The sequence below is a fragment of the Bos taurus genome, chromosome 3 (genome assembly GCF_002263795.3).
Source record: "Bos taurus isolate L1 Dominette 01449 registration number 42190680 breed Hereford chromosome 3, ARS-UCD2.0, whole genome shotgun sequence".
Lineage (NCBI taxonomy): Eukaryota > Metazoa > Chordata > Mammalia > Artiodactyla > Bovidae > Bos > Bos taurus.
The window spans coordinates 69,505,516-69,523,737 of NC_037330.1; the positions used below are offsets into that span (position 1 = coordinate 69,505,516).

General features: G+C 39.5%; 1 protein-coding gene across 4 annotated transcripts in view; it reads left to right on the forward strand.

The window, feature by feature from the left end:
• Positions 1-18,222, forward strand: part of SLC44A5 (solute carrier family 44 member 5) — a 427,045-nt gene that overhangs the window by 348,610 nt on the left and 60,213 nt on the right.

Below are 18,222 nucleotides of genomic sequence, written 5' to 3' on the forward strand. Positions count from 1 at the left end.
CTCAGCAGTGGCCACAAGACTCGAAAAGGTCAGTTTTCATTTCAATCCCAAAGAAAGGCAATGCCAAAGAATGTTCAAACTACCACACAATTGCACTCATCTCACATGCTAGTAAAGTAATGCTCAAAATTCTCCAAGACAACCAGGCTTCAACAGTACATGAACCATGAACTTCCAGATGTTCAAGCTGGATTTAGAAAAGGCAGAGGAACAAGAGATCAAATTTCCAACATCCGTTGGATTATTGAAAAAGCAAAAGAGTTCCAGAAAAATGTACTTCTGCTTTATTGACTGTGTGGATCACAACAAACTGTGGAAAATTCTGAAAGAGATGGGAATATCAGACTCTCTGACCTTCCTCTTGAGAAACCTATATGCAGATCAGGAAGCAACACTTAGAACTGGACATGGAACAACAGACTGGTTCCAAATCGGAAAGGAGTATGTCAAGGCTGTATGTTGTTACCCTGCTTATTTAACTTCTATGCAGAGTACATCATGAGAAACACTGGGCTGGATGAAGCACAAGCTGAAATCAAGATTGCCGGGAGAAATATCAATAACCTTAGATACCCAGATGACACCACCCTTATGGCAGAAAGTGAAGAAGAACTAAAGAGCCTCTTGAAAGTGAAAGAGCAGAGTGAAAAAGTTGGCTTAAAGCTCAACATTCAGAAAACTAAGATCATGGCATCTGGTCCCATCACTTCATGGCAAATAGATGGGGAAACAATGAAAACAGTGACATACTTTATTTTTGGGCTCTAAAATCACTACAGATGGTGACTGCAGCCATGAAATTAAAAGATCCTGGCTCCTTGGAAGAAAAGTTATGAACAACCTAGACAACACATTAAAAAGCAGAGACATTGCCAACAAAGGTCTGTCTAGTCAAGGCTATGGTTTTTCCAGTAGTCATGTATGGAGTGAGAGTTGGGCTATAAAGAAAGCTGAACACCGAAGAATTGATGCTTTTGAACTGTGATGTTGGAGAAGACTCTTGAGAGTCCCTTGGACTGCAGGGAGATCCAACCAGTCCATTCTAAAGGAGATCAGTCCTGGATATTCATTGGAAGGACTGATGTTGAAGCTGAAACTCCAATACTTTGGCCACCTAATGCAAAGAGCTGACTCATTTGCAAAGACCCTGATGCTGGGAAAGATTGAGGGCAGGAGGAGAAGGGGATGACAGAGGATGAGATGGTTGGATGGCATCACTGATTCAATGGGCATGAGTTTGAGTGGACTCTGGGAGTTGTTGATGGATGAGAGGCCTGGCATGCTGCAGTCCATGGGGTTGCAAAGAGTTGGACACTACTGAGTGAACTGAACTGAACTATGTTAATTTTCTTCATAGTTTATGGATTTTGTTTCATGATGATTGCCTTCCTCCTAAAGATAACATTTAATTATATTTATCCAAGATGTCTATGTTTATGAGAATTTATAAATTGCTAATATACTTGCAGTTTGTTTTTGTATATGGAATGAAGTAGGAATCAAACTTCCTTTTTTTTCCAGTTGTAAAGCCAATGATCTTAGAATAATTTGTTGAAAACTATGCTGTTTGTCCTGACTTCTGATAACACTATTATCATTTGGTAAATTGATATGTATGTTTCTGAACCATCTATGCTTTTCAGTATACATATTTTAAGCCTCCCAATGTTTTAATTCTTAAATGTGTATTAATTTGAAAAGTTAACAGGTTATTTCAAATGTTTATAAGAGTTTTTAGTAGTTAATGAAAATATTTCTGAAAATATCACATTTCAATCATTAAAACAGTATGGAATTATCATAAAACTAGGCAGGAAGAAATAAATACCTTTACAAATATATATTTTGAATGTGATAAGATGGGATTTCAAGTTAGTACCAAACAATGGATTATTAAATAAGTGGTACTGAGTCAACTGAAATGCTATTCATAAATATAAAATAAAACTGGATATTTATTGCATACCTTATGCCAAAATGAATACTGCAACTTGGAAATTTAAATATAAAATATACAACCAAAAAAAGTAACAGAAGAAAATGCAGGAGTGGGTTTATAGAATAATGGGGAAAACAGCTTTTTCTAAACTTGACACCAAAGCCAGAAAACATAACAAAAATGTTCAAGTATATTATGACACAATGTAAACCCACTTTCACCTACAAAGTGGTATACAAAATTAAAAGGTAAGCAGAAATTCAGGAAAAAATGTTTTTCAACATACATATGTATCTGACAATGGGTCAAAAGCTTTATTTTATGAACTACTTTTTACAAAATCAGAAAAGGAAAAGAGGGTAACTCAATATAGAAGTTGGAAAAAGTATTAAAAACAAAATAACATGATATAATAACCAATAATAATAGAAAGTGCTGTTCAATCCCAGTTTGTAAAGAAATGCAAATTAATTGATATTGTTGTTGTTCAGTCACTAAGTTGTGTTCAACACGTTGTGACCCCATGAACTGCAGCACACCAGGCTCCTCTGTCCTCCACTATCTCACAGAGTTTGCTCAAATTCATGTCCATTGAGTAGGTAATGTTATTTAAACATCTCATCCTGTTCCACCCTTTACTCCTTTTGCCTTCAATATTTCCCAGCATCAGGGTCTTTCCAATGAATCAGGTCTTCGCATCAAGTGGTCAAAGTACTGGAGCTTCAACTTCAGCATCAGTCCTTCCAGTAAATATTCAGGGTTGATTTCCTCTAGGATTGACTGGTTTGATCTCCTTGGAGTTCAAGGAACTCTCAAGATTCTTCTCCAGCACCACAATTCAAAAGCATCAGTGTTCAACCTTTATGGTCCAGCTCTCATATCCGTACATGACTACTGGAAAAACCATAACTTTGACTATATGGACTTTTGTTGGCAAAGTGATATCTGCTTTTTAATACACTGTGTAGGTTTGTCATAGCTTTCCTTCCAAGGAGCAAGTGTCTTTTAATTTCATGGCTGCAGTCACCATCCACAGTGATTTTGGAACCCAAGAAAATAAAATCTCTAATTGCTTCCACTATTTTCCCTTCTATTGCCATGAAGTGATAGGACCAGATGCCATGATATTACTTTTTGAATGTTGAGTTTTAAGACAGCTTTTTTTACTGTCCTCTTTCACTCTCATCAAGAATCTCTTTAGTTCCTCTTCACTTTCTGCCATTAGAGTGACATCATCTGCATATCTGAAGTTGTTGATAATTCCTGGCAATCTTTATTCTAGCTTGTGATTCATCCAGCCTGGCATTTCAAATGATGTACTTTGCATAGAAGTTAAACAAGCAGGGTGACAATATACAGCCTTGTCATACTCCTTTCCCAATTTTGAAGCAGTCTGTTCTTCATTGTCTGGTTCCATGTTGCTTCTTGGCCCACATACAGGTTTCTCCAGAGACAGGTGAAGTGATCTGATCTCTAAGAATTTGCCACAGTTTGTTGTGATCCAGAGTCAAAGGCTTTTGCATAGTCAATGAAGCAGAAGTAGATGTTTTTCTGGAATTCCCTTGCTTTCTCCATGACCCAACAAATGTTGGCATTTTGATCTCTGGTTCCCCTGCCTATTTGAAACCTAGAATGTACATTTCAATGTTCTTGGTTCATGTACTGCTGAAGGCTAGCTTGAAGGATTTTGAGCATAACCTTGGTAGCACGTGAAATGAATGTAATTGTATGTGGTTCGAACATTCTATGTCATTGCTCTTCTTTGGGATTGAAATGAAAACTGACCTTTTCCATACCGGTGGCCACTGCTGAGTTTTCCAAATCTGCTGACATGTTGAGTGCAGCACGTTAGCAGCAGCATCTTTTAGGATTTGAAATAGCTCAGCTGGAATTCCATCACCTCCACTAACTTTGTAGTAATGCTTCCTAAGCCCCACTTGACTCCAGGATGAAGCTGTCAAATTAAAAAGATTAAAATTTTCAGGGTTAACCAAAGCATGGGGAAGAATTCAAATTTTCTACTGGTTTTGGCAAAATATGATAAGATTTATCACAGTTTATCAATTGTTTATCAATTTGTATATTATTTTTGATTCAGCACTTTTTCTCCTAGAAAGTTACCTAATGGAAATTTATATAAACTTTCCTAATGTTGAGGTACTATGAAATAGTAATAACAAAATGGAAACAGCTAAATGTCTGTTAAACTCTAAGGCTTCCACACAGCAAAGGAAATCATCAACAAAATGAAAAAGCAGGCTATGAAATGGGATAAAATGTTGGATTGGCCAAAAAACTTATTTGGGTTTTTCCATAAGATATTACAGAAAATCCTGGACGTTTTAGACAACCCATTATTTGTGAATCATACATCTGCTGAGGGTTTAGTGACCAAAATTTATAAAGAATCCATGTAATTCAATAGCAAAAAAAAAAAAAAAACAACAACAACAACCACAGTGAAACAAATGATTAAAAATTTAGCAGAGGATCTAAATAGACATTTTTCCAAAGGAGACATACAGATGGCCAACAGCTATATGAAAATGTGCCCAACATCACTAATCATCAGCGTATCAAACCATGAGTTATCATCTGATTAAAATGGCTATCATCAAAAAGACAAGAGAAAACAAGTGCTGGTAAGTATGCGGAGAAAAGAGAACCCTTGTGGATTTTTGGTGGGAATGTAAATTATTGCAGCCAGTATAGGAAACAGTATGAAGAGCTGCAAAAATTAAAAATAGAAGTACCACATGGTCCAATAATTCCACTTGGTACCCATCTAAAAGAAATTAAATCATTATCTTGAACAGATATGTGCACCCCCTTGTTCACTGAAGCACTATTATAATCAGCACTGCTTACAATAGCCAAGTCTTAGAAACAACCTAAGTGTCATTGGATCGGTATACAGATAAAGAAAATGTGATTTTATGTAAATAAACAAATTTAATTTTTAAAAAATCAGTCATAAGAAGAAGGAAATCTTGCCATTTGTGACAAGATAGATGGACCCTTAAGTGCATTATGCTATGTGTTGTCAAGAAAAAATGAAGTCATAAAAACAAAAAAGATTGACATTTTCCAGAAGTAGGAGGTCTGGGTGTAGGAAAGGGGTTTAGGTGGTCAAAGGGTGCAAATTTCCAGTTATAAGTTTCTAGGGATGTAATGTACAGCAGAGGATGAGATGGTTAGCATCAATTCAGTGGACATGAATTTGAGCAAATTCCAGGAGATAGTGGAAGACAGAAGAGCATGGTATGTTGCAGTCCGTGAGGCTGCAAAGAGCCGGACACGATTTAGTGACTGAGCAACAACAGTGCACAACATGGACTTCCCAGGGGCCACAGGAGTAAAGAATCCGCCCGCCAATGCAGCAGGTGCAAGAGGCACAGCTTCAACCCCTAGGTAGGGAAGGTCCCCTGGAGCAGGAAATGGCAACCCACTCCGGTGTTCTTGACTGGAGAATTCCATAGCAGAGGAGCCTAGTGGGCCGCAGTCCATGGGGTTGCAAAGAGTTGGACACTACAAGCAAGCACACAGTGTACAGTATGGTGAAGTCACAGATATAAACTACACTTATTGTGGTACTTATTTTTCAATATATACATGTATTAAATCATTATCCTATATACCTTAAACTAAAACATGTTACATGTCAAGCATATCTCAATAAAACTGGAAAAAATTAAAGTAGGATCTAGACGAAAAAAAAAAGAAATCCATGGGTTTCTATCTAGTATGGTACAGTGTGCTGGCTAAAGAATAAAGTATAATGCCTACAATTCCATCTGAAACATTACATTTACCCCCACTTTCTCTAGTTACTTTCTGGCACAAGACCCTAATTTAATGCCTTGGGTACTTACCACTACATGAATTTATCCTGAGCATTGATTTCACTTGTTTATCTTCCTCTTCTAGAGTCAAAGTTGTTTGACATCAGGAACGTTCTTTTTTGTTTTGCTGTTGTATCCTCAGCACTTCATTGTCGTCCGTGCCTGGTGTATTCATTGTGAAATGAATCAGAATAAAGGGGTAGCATAGATAGGACACTGATTTGCTCCCAAGATGGAGATCAGTGTAAAGTTCTTATCAGATCTACCTATCAGCACTGCTTAGTAGGTGTCATTATTTTACTCTGATTTTCAAAATTTGGAAGAAAATTCAGATAGGTTAAAATATGCATTCAGGGTCAACTGACTACTAAGGGGCAAAAGGAGCATGTTCTAACCCCCAATTCTGTGCTGCTTAGGTTGCACATTGATAGAGTTGCAGTGAAATCGGTTTTCCATGTTCCATATTTAATCCATGTTCCATGTTTAACTTGACATTCAGATTTGCAATTCTTCCCTCATTCCCTGTTGATTGCATAGTTCTTAGGATCAGTTCAGTTCAGTTGTTCAGTCGTGTCTGACTCCATGAGACCCCATGAACCACAGCATGCCAGGCCTCTCTGTCCATCACCAGCTCCTGGAGTTCACCCAAACTCATGCCCATTTAGTCGGTGATGCCATCCAACCATCTCATCCTCTGTCATCCCCTTCTCTTCCTGCCCTCAGTCTTTCCCAGCATCAGGGTCTTTTCAAATGAGTCAGTTCTTTGTATCAGGTGGCCAAAGTATTGGAGTTTCAGCTTCAACATCAGTCCTTCCAATGAACACCCAGGACTCATCTCCTTTAAGATGGACTGGTTGGATCTCCTTGCAGTCCAAGGGACTCTCAAGAGTCTTCTCCAACACCACAGTTCAAAAGGATTTATTCTTTGGCACTCAGCTTTCTTTATAGTCCAACTCTCACATCCATATATGACCACTGGAAAAACCATAGCCTTGACTAGACAGACCTTTGTTGACAAAGTAATGTCTCTGCTTTTTAATATGCTGTCATAACTTTCCTTCCAAAGAGTAAGCGTCTTTTAATTTCATGGCTGCAATCACCACCTGCAGTAATTTTGGAGCCCCCAAAAATAAAGTCTGCCACTGTTTCCACTGTTTCCCCATCTATTTCCCATGAAGTGATGGGACCAGATGCCATGATCTTCGTTTTCTGAATGTTGAGCTTTAAGCCAACTTTTTCACTCTCTACTTTCACGTTCATCAAGAGGCTCTTTAGTTCTTCATTTTCTGCCATAAGGGTGGTGTCATCTGCATATCTGAGGTTATTGATATTTCTCCTGGCAATCTTGATTCCAGCTTGTGCTTCTTCCAGCAGAGCGTTTCTCATGATATACTCTGCATATAAGTAAAATAAACAGGGTGGCAATATACAGCCTTGATGTACTCCTTTTCCTATTTGGAACCAGTCTGTTCCATGTCCAGTTCTAACTGTTGCTTCCTGACCTGCACACAGGTCAGATAGTCTGGCATTCCCATCTCTTTAAGAACTTTCCACAGTTTATTGTGACCACACAGTCAAAGGCTTTGGCCTAGTCAATAAAGCAGAAATAGAGGTTTTTCTGGAACTCTCATGCTTTTTCAATAATCCAACGGATGCTGGCAATTTGGTCTCTGGTTCCTTTGCCTTTTCTAAAACCAGCTTGAACATCTGGAAGTTCATGGTTCACGTATTGCTGAAGCCTGGCTTGGAGAATTTCGGGCATTACTTTACTAGCGTGTGAGATGAGTGCAATTGTGCAGTAGTTCGAGCATTCTTTGGCATTGCCTTTCTTTGGGTCAGTTTACTTCAGTTCAGTTGCTCAGTCATGTCCAACTCATTGCGACCCCATGAATTGCAGCATGCCAGGCCTCCCTGTCCATCACCAACTCCCAGAGCTCACTCAAACTCACGTCCATTGAGTCAGTGATGCCATCCAGCCATCTCATCCTCTGTCGTCCCCTTCTCTTCCTGCCCCCATCCCTCCTAGCATCAGAGTCTTTTCCAATGAGTCAACTCTTTGCATGAGGTGGCCAAAGTACTGGAGTTTCAGCTTTAGCATCATTCCTTCCAGTGAACACCCACAACTGATCTCCTTTAGAATGGACTGGTTGGATCTCCCTGCAGTCCAAGGGATTCTCAAGAGTCTTCTCCAACACCACACTTCAAAAGCATCAACTCTTCGGCACTCAGCTTTCTTCACAGTCCAACTCTCACATCCATACATGACCACAGGAAAAACCATAGCCTTGACTAGACGGACCTTTGTTGGCAAAGTAATGTCTCTGCTTTCAAATATGCTATCTAGGTTGGTCATAACTTTCCTTCCAAGGAGTAAGCATCTTTTAATTTCATGGCTGCAGTCACCATCTGCAGTGATTTTGGCGCCCCCAAAAATAAAGTCTGCCACTGTTTCCACTGTTTCCCCATCTATTTCCCATGAAGTGATGGGACCAGATGCCATGGTCTTAGTTTTCTGAATGTTGAGCTTTAAGCCAACTTTTTCACTCTCCTCTTTTACTTTCATCAAGAGGCTTTTTAGTTCCACTTCACCTTCTGCCATAAGAGTGGTGACATCTGCATATCTGAGGTTATTGATATTTCTCCTAGCAATCTTGATTCCAGCTTGTGCTTCTTCTAGCCCAGCGTTTCTCATGATGTACTCTGCTGCTGCTGCTAAGTCACTTCAGTCATGTCCAACTCTGTGTGACCCCATAGACGGTAGCCCAACAGGGTCCCCTGTCCCTGGGATTCTCCAGGCAAGAACACTGGAGTGGGTTGCCATTTCCTTCTCCAATGGATGAAAGTGAAAATTGAAAGGGAAGTTGCTCAGTCGTGTACAACTCTTAGTGACCCACACAGCCTTGATGTACTCCTTTTCCTATTTGGAACCAGTTTGTTGTTTAATGTCCAGTTCAAACTGTTGCTTCCTGACCTGCATATAGGTTTCTCAAGAGGCAGTTCAAGTGGTCTGGTATTCCCATCTCTTTCAGAATTTTCCACAGCAAATTTGGAAAACTCAGCAGTGGCCACAGAACTGGAAAAGATCAGTTTTCATTCCAATCCCAAAGAAAGGCAATGCCAAGAATGCTCAAACTACCGCACAATTGCACTCATCTCACACGCTAGTAAAGAAATGCTCAAAATTCTCCAAGCCAGGTTTCAGCAATATATCAGCCGTGTACTTCCAGATGTTCAAGCTGGTTTTAGAAAAGGCAAAGGAACCAGAGATCAAATTGCCAACATCCTCTGGGTCATCGAAAAAGCAAGAGAGTTCCAGAAAAACATCTATTTCTGCTTTATTGACTGTGCCAAAGCCTTTGACTGTGTGGATCACAATAAACTGTGGAAAATTCTTTGGGTCAGCAGTCCCTTAATTAATTGCAGCGTCATAGGGAATTTAAATATCTGAGACCATTATTGCTAAATAGCTCCTTAAGTAATTAGCCCAGACCCAAATTAAACAAAAGTTGTATTATGTTATTTTTTATTTGTTTTTGAAGCAAAAGTGCTTACATATGAGAACAGGAACACACAGGACAACCCACATTGTCCAAATAAATACACCTGATTTCAGAAAAAACACATATTACCTTGAATTCAGACCATCATGAAAGCCAGGAGAATACTGTCCTTCCATAATGATGTATAATGAATGAAACATCATTCTTTGGGAAAGTGCTTGAAGCAGACAAAAAACATTGTTTTAACCTCCTCTTCTTTTCCCTCCTCCACTAAAAAATAAATAGACCAAGCAGAAAAAAGTACCGTTATTACAAATAAATGTGTGTGTATGTATGTTCGTTTGCAGATGAAATGGATCTTTGTTAGGATGTGTAAGCAGTTTAGACACTCGGAACAGTTGGGTCCAGGACATACTTGTTAGACTGTAACAGAACATTTGTGCTCAGTAATTTCATGATTAATGAAATAACTGAGCTTAAAATTCTATGCTTAGAGATGTGCAACAGAGTTTGGGCTAGAATCTGTTGGTTCTATGCTTCGTTTATCCATGCCTAAACAAAAGGATTCCAAGGGAAAAACTGGAAGTTTTCTAAAATGCCAAAAGAGATAAACTCTAAGTGAAATGGGGTGCTTTTTTGATGTGTGTGACTTTCTCTGCCTTTTGGGTTGCAGGGAAGTTATTCATGATACTTGGGTATGATTCTTTTCTTTGGAATTTCTACTAAATTGCAAGAACTCGATTGGTTTTGTTGCCACCTTCTGGCTACTACAAAAACTTCAGCTTATAAAATGTGGGTTAAAAACACTTTGAACACTGATACAGCCCAATTGCCAAATTAGACAGACTGAAATACCCATCCACCTAGTATGAACTTCAGAATGGGAAACAGGAAAGATTAAGAGAACAAAACTTCCATTTAAATTTTGCATTAATTTGACATCTAAGTGAAAGAGTACCTTTATCTGCAATTCACTGAAAAAACTCTTACGAAATGGCAAAGAGATCTCACAAATTTGTTTGAACATTCTACAAGCCCAGATTTGCCACTCGCTTTAGTTTTTAAAATCTGTAGCAAAATAAAATATGCCTGTGAAAGTAAACCAACTTGTTTGAATAATGAAGAGCTTATAATAAAGGCAATAAAAGCAATGGTCTCCTGTCTTAAGACTCCTTACCCACAGTTTCATTCCACAAGATAATTTCTCCTCTTTCTGGTTGCTTTAGACACTTCAGGCTGCTACAACAAAATACCATAGACTAAGCTTGTAAACAACAAAAATTTACATCTCACAGTTCTGGGTATTGGAAGTTCATGATCAGGTGTCAGCTTGGTCAGTTTCTTGGTGAGGGTCCATTCCCTGGTTTGACATCTTTATTATGCATCCTCAAATGGAGGAAAGGATTAGAGAGATCTCTGGGCCTCTTTTATAAGTGCACTAATCCCATTTATGAGAGCTACACCCCCCTGACCTAAGCACCTGCAAAGGCCCCATCTCCTAACAACCATCACGTTGGGGGCTTGATTTTAACATATGACTTGGGGGGAAATAAATACTGGTCTTAGTTCTTCTGGAAGTTTTTTGCATAACTTTGAATCATATTCTTTGATTTCATGCTTTATTAATTTTAGATAGTATCCACTGATAGCCTGCTATGAAAAATGGAAGATTTAACTCATGTATTTTATGTTTTCCTGATCTTCTTCCACCTTCCATGTTTGATAGTTAAATTATTACCTTTAGATTTTCTTATAGTTACTTTCATGACTTTACATAGTATTCTGAGTCTCTATTGCTTCTTCCACTAACTTTTGTCAGAGTCTTAACTGCTCTTTATGTAAGAAGAGGGTATTATCCCCACTACCATTCTCCATCTTTCTTTTCCATTCCTATTTCTACTTTCTTTTTAAAAAAATTTTTTTGGAGTATAGTTGATTTGCAATGATATATTAATTTCAGATGTACAGGAAAGTGAATCAGTTTTATATATATATATATATATATCATATCAGATCAGTCACTCAGTTGTGTCCGACTCTTTGCGACCCCATGAATCGCAGCAGGCCAGGCCTCCCTGTCCATCACCAACTCCCAGAGTTCACTGAGACTCATGTCCATCGAGTCAGCAATGCCATCCAGCCATCGCATCCTCTGTCGTCCCCTTCTCCCCTTGTCCTCAATCCCTCCCAGCATCAGAGTCTTTTCCAATGAGTCAACTCTTTGCATGAGGTGGCCAAAGTACTGGAGTTTCAGCTTTAGCATCATTCCTTCCAAAGAAATCCCAGGGCTGATCTCCTTCAGAATGGTCTGGTTGGATCTCCTTGCAGTCCAAGGGACTCTCAAGAGTCTTCTCCAACACCACAGTTCAAAAGCATCAGTTCTTCAGCGCTCAGTCTTCTTCACAGTCCAACTCTCACATCCATACATGACCACAGGAAAAACCATAGTCTTGACTAGATGGACCTTTGTTGGCAAAGTAATGTCTCTGCTTTGAATATGCTATCTAGGTTGGTCATAACTTTCCTTCCAAGGAGTAAGCGTCTTTTAATTTCATGGCTGCAGTCACCATCTGCAGTGATTTTGGAGCCCAGAAAAATAAAGTCTGACACTGTTTCCACTGTTTCCCCATCTATTTCCCATGAAGTGATTGGACCGGATGCCATGATCTTCGTTTTCTGAATGTTGAGCTTTAAGCCAACTTTTTCACTCTCCACTTTCACTTTCATCAAGAGGCTTTTGAGTTCCTCTTAACTTTCTGCCATAAGGGTGGCGTCATCTGCATATCTGAGGTTATTGATATACATATATATATATACACACACACATATAACCATTCTTTTTAGATTATTTTCCCATATAGGCCAGTACAGAGTGTTGAGTAAAGTTCCCTGTGCTAAATAATGTGTTTATTAGTTATCAGTTTTATATATCAATCCCAATCTCCCAATTTATCCCTTCTTCCCCCTCCCATCTTCTGGTAACCATGTTTGTTTTCTACATCTGTATCTCTATTTCTGTTTTGTAGATAAATTCATTTGTACCCTTTCTTAAAATTCCGCATATGAGTGATACATTATATAGTATTTGTATTTCTCTGTCTGACTTACTTTACTCAACATGAGAATCTCTAGGTCTATCTATATAGCTGCAAATGGCATTATTTCATTCTTTCTATGGCTAATATCCCACTGTATACGCACACCACATCTTCTTCGTCTGTTCCTCTGTTGATGGACACTTAGGTTGCTTCCATGTCATGGTGATTGTGAATGGTGCTGCTGTGAACATTCCTCTTTCTGTGTTTACCCTTTACCTGATTGAGTTTGTAATAAAGTTCAATTCTGCAACTTCATCAGAATCATTCATATTCTATTGGTAGATTGACTCTAAAAGTTTTCGAAATAAGACTTGTACTTTTTAATAGCTATTTAATGTTTATTCACTGTCTGGCCATTACATTTTCATTTCTACTGTGTCCTTGATACCAAAGCCAAATTTTACACTTTATTTGCAGCTTAGCATCATTCTGCATTTTAGTGTATTTCGACTTAGAGCAATGACATTCTTGTATAAGGTTTTATTTGCCAGCAAGTTTTCTTGGACAGTCTCTATCAGGACAACAGTTTTTCTGCCTTTCCAACCCCACTATTTTTTAAGGGCTCCCTCTTCTCTGAACACCTACCTTGCAGAGTTTCTGCTTTTTGTTCTACTCAGCACCAGGCAAATTTTAGGCTCAGTGCATAGCTTTAATTCTGAGACTTATCTACCTCATTAGATTGGACCCTGCTGCTAGACTTAGCAAATAAGAGAATGCTCAGTTAACTTTAGATTTACAGAAGGATTTTTTTTAGCCTGAATTTGTGCCATGAACTTTTTTCTGTATCCCAGCTTGTCTTTTTTCTTTGTTGACACTCTTGTTTTGATGGAGAACATTCTTGACTATCTTCATAAGACAAGAAAGCATAGAAAGATAAATCCTTGGAAATGTTTTTCTTCTCCCTCTTTACAATTGATTGATGGTTGAGCTTTAGAGATGTATCTTGAAAGACAATTCCTGTCAGAATTTTAAGATGTTATTCTGTTGTTTTTGGCATCCACTCTGTCTAATGTTAGTCTGATTCACAAACCTTGTGGTGAAATCATTTTTTCTGTTTTGAAAGATTTTTCCTTTGGGAAAGCATTTAAAATTATTTATTTTTGGTGTTCTGAAATCTTACAATTCAATGTAGGTCTTACTTAAAAAAAAATCTTTTTGTCTAGTCTTTGATGGGTCCTTTAATTCTAAAGAACTGTGACTCAGTTCTTTAGAAAATTTTTTTCTAAAAGTTTTCAGTTTTCAGTTCTTTAGAAAACTTTTTCTAAAAGTTCTTTAGAAAAATTTTTCCTCTGAAAAATTTTCTTCTGTTATTTCTTTTCTGTTTTCATTCTTTCCATTTTATTGGCTGTCCTTTTGGAACTCTATTATTCGTAACTTGGACCGCTTTGATTAGTCTCAATACCTTTTTTTTCCCCCTTATATTTTCCATTTATGACTTTTTATTCTGTATTCTAGAAGATTTTGTCAAGTTTTTTCCAGTTCTGCCTTTGATTTTTAGATTTTGTTAATCATTATTTTATTCTCTTAAAGCCCTCTTGTTTTCTAATTGTTTATAATAACATAGTATTTTTATTTATGAATAATCTGATTGAATCTCTCTGAAAATACTGTTTTTTAAAGGTCCCTTCTATGCTCTGAATTATTTTTATTTTATCCAGCATTGCTTTTTGTTTGTTTATTTTAGTCTTTCCTTTAATTTTCTGATTTCTCTTAAATTCCTGATGCTACTTGGTAATCCATTTTTACCATAGAAAGAATTGGGTCACTTGTGTGAATTTGCTCAGCTGCTGTGTCACTGGGTCAGTTTTTCCAAGGAGACCTCTGCCTCGTACGGGATAGGAACACTGTATTAGCTATTACATTTCACTACCACATGAACTGGTGGGAAGCTGACTGTCAGACATGGACTTTTAAAATGCCAGAATATGAAGGATTGTAGACTGGGGTATCCAGTTTCACAAAGGCCCTTGCTATCATTCAACAAAAGAGGCCTTTGTTTTTGCCTGTTTTTCCTGGATCCTAGAAGTCTTAAGTGTAGGACTATGGGGGGAGCACAGAGGTGCTGATTTGTACTGTAGACCTGTATATAAACCTTTAATTAATCTTCTCACTTTTGGCCACATTTCTCATTTTTGAGTCCAGAATGTATCATGCTTTCTAACAGGCATATCATCAGTTCAGTTCAGTTCAGTTCAGTCGCTCAGTCATGTCCAACTCTTTGCGACCCCATGAATTGCAGCACGCCAGGCCTCCCTGTCCATCACCAACTCCCAGAATTCACTCAGACTCACATCCATTGAGTCAATGAGGCCATCCAGCCATCTCATCTCATCCCCTCTCCTCCTGCCCCCAATCCCTCCCAGCATCAGAGTCTTTTCCAATGAGTCAACTCTTCACATGAGGTAGCCAAAGTACTGGAGTTTCAGCTTTAGCATCATTCCTTCCAAAGAAATCCCAGGGCTGATCTCCTTCAGAATGGTCTGGTTGGATCTCCTTGCAGTCCAAGGGACTCTCAAGAGTCTTCAACACCACAGTTCAAAAGCATCAATTCTTCAGCACTCAGCCTTCTTCACAGTCCAACTCTCACATCCATACATGACTAATGGAAAAACCATAGCCTTGACTAGACGGACGTTTGTTGGCAAAGTAATGTCTCTGCTTTTGATATGCTATCTAGGTTGGACATATATCCCACCCTTTTTGTAGCTTTTCTATAGTGCATTCATCACTCAACACACTCTCATATGCTCTTCATCTTCCAGAAATTATTGCCCTCATGTGCAATTGTGAGCAGATCCCATCCTGCACATCCTTAGCTGGTACGGCAGTGTTTATCCCTTTCGGTATTTTTATTTTTCTATTTCATATGTCTCAGGAAGGAAAAGAGATGGGCTTAAGTGCATCTTACCTCATCTTGAACTAGTAGTTTGTAGTTGGTTCTATTTTATTGTTTCATGATGGAAATATGAAAGTGAAAGTGAAGTCGCTCAGTCGTGTCCGACTCTTTGTGACCCCATGGACTGTAGCCCACCTGGCTCCTCCGTCCATGGGATTCTCCAGGCAAGAATACTGGAGTGGGTTGCCATTTCCTCTCCAGGGGAATCTTCCCAACCCAGGGATCGAACCCAGGTCTCCTGCATTGCAGGCAGATGCTTTAACCTCTGAGCCACCAGGGAAGCCCTTCTTATATTTATGGTGGAAATATAATTCAAGTTAAATAATGAGTTACATCCTTAATCACTTTTGCAGAATTATTCCTCTCCAGTCATTACCATTTGGCTTCCCTAATGCCTCAGATGGTAAAGAATCGTCCTGCAATGCAGCAGGCCCAGGTTCCCTACCTGGGTTGGAAAGATCCCCTGGAGAAGGAAGTGACTACCCACTCCAGTATTCTTGCCTGGGAAATCCCATGGACAGAGGAGCTTGACGGGCTATATAGTTCATGGGGTCGCAGATTTGTATATAAGGAATCTGAGGACCACTGACATTAAAGGATATCAGGCAGGCTTTGACAGAATGAGTACAGATGTGTTAAAAAACTAAGGAGGATTCTAAGATACTGAGAAACTTATTCTGAAATTGATCTCATTCATTCTGCAACATCTGATGAGTGCCTGGAATGGGCCAAGTACTAGGCTAAGTGTTGGGAAAGTAGATGGATATAAACATGAATAAGGTACAAACTTTACCCTTGAGGCTTGCATTATCTGGCGAATAACAAGTTTATGCAGCATTTTGCAGTTTATAAGTCAGTTTTACCTAAGGTGGACTCTTGACACTTGCTGACTTACCATTCAGCCTTTTAACTACTCCTAAGGGACTCCAATGACCCATGCATGACATGCAATAATTTATTTATTCACTTAGGTACAAATTTGAGTCACGTGCACCATGCGACTGTGTAGAATGTATAGCGGCCTGTGTGGTGAAAGAGCCAAATTCACTCTTGTGGAATCTTTAAGTAGCCTTGTGCATACTGTGCCTGCATTTATAGCCAGATTCTTGAGCCATCAGAACTCGATGGGATTACAAACATGAAGTGGGTTTGCTGCTGCTGCTGCTACTAAGTCGCGGCAGCCGTGTCCGACTCTGTGCGACCCCATAGACAGCAGCCCAACAGGCTCCCCCGTCCCTGGGAATTCTCCAGGCAAGAACACTGGAGTGGGTTGCCATTTTCTTCTCCAGTGCATGAAAGTGAAAAGTGAAAGTGAAGTCACTTAGTCGTGTCTGACTCTTAGCGACCCCATGGACTATAGCCCACCAGGCTCCTCCATCCATGGGATTTTCCAGGCAAGAGTACTGGAGTAGGGTGCCATTGCCTTCTCCGGAAGTGGGTTTATTTCCCCCTTATTATTGCCTTCAATAATGTTCTTTCAAATTTCTTTTGTTCTTGTTTTGGCATCTTGGGTATCTTCCATAGCTTTCTAAACACTTTCTGTTAAAAAGTTCAGTGTAGTCCAATTTAAAATTTGAGTCCATCTCTTCCAATTCCCCAGCTCAGGTTTGAACTCTGCAAGAGAACTTAAGAGTGGGCCTGTTCTGTTATTTTCCTTCTCTTCCCTCCCTCCTGGTTTTAGCGCTTTGTGTTGTGACATATAGAAGGAGAAAGAGTGTCTGTTACTTTCCTGGCCAGTGCCCTAGTCCCACATGGTTGTTACTACTGAAACTAAGATGTAACTGACTATCCATACACTCTCTCCTTGACAAAGCCTGGCTCTCTCATGGTGTGAAAGTGGAAATTCTCTGGGGAAGTCCTTACTGACTAGTCTTTTGATCTGAGAAATGAGTTTTGGCTTTCTCTCCACCAAACCCCTTCAGCTCCATCCCTAGTGATTCATCTCCAGTCTCTTATCAGGTGATGTACCACCAGGAAGATGCAAGCCCATTTCCTTGGCTCCATACCCTTCCATGACAGACCACTTCAGTGCTGTCCTCCATCTGCACCATTGGTCTATTTCCACTCTCTTGTGGTTTCTGGGTCTCACATTTCTCTGCTAAAATGGGTAGAGGGCTGTAGTAAGTCTGCCACACAAAGCAGTATCCAGCTGGAAACCGAGATGCTGGTCCTCCCTTCCCATGTCCATGTGTGCTCAGTCGCTTTAGTCACGTCTGACACTTTGAGACTTTGTGGCAGCCTGCCATACCGTCCCAGCCATAGCCTGGGACTATAGCTTGCCAGGCTCCTCTGTCCATGGGATTCTTCAGGCAAGAATACTGGAATGGGTCATATATTCCTCCAGGAGATCTTCCCAACCCCAGGATCGAACACAAATCTCTTATGTCTTTGGCATTGGCAGGTGGGTTCTTTACCTCTAGAACCAACTGGGATACCCTCTGTCTCTGTGAGAGATTCTCTCAGAGCCTTTGTGGTTTGAAACCCAGAAGAAATAATCCACCCTTTCAATGAGGAGGGGAGAAAAAACCCTCTGAACTCTGATGACTGTATCCTGCCAGTTCCACTGTCTCCAATCACCTCCCTCACTCATCTTTTGCTTATGAAGACATGAGCAAGAAGCAGCAGAAGTGATGCAAGGATCTAGCCCACATTTTCTGTGGAGAGCTTTTTTTTGTTTCTTGATTCAGATCCTATTTGGTGATTGTGAGTCAGCAGGAAAAATATAACTCAACAACCTATTATACATTTTATGTTGTATATGTAGTCATGTTAACTTGGGACTTTACAAGGTTCTGGAAACATTCCTCTTGAATGTATATGGCTATGTTCTCTCAAGATATTGTTTATAGACCACCTGTATCTGAATCAGTTGGGGATCACAGGGGGAAATGTGAATTCCTAGGGTCTGGGCTCTGAAGGGTTGAGAAGGAGTCAGGAATCACAGTTT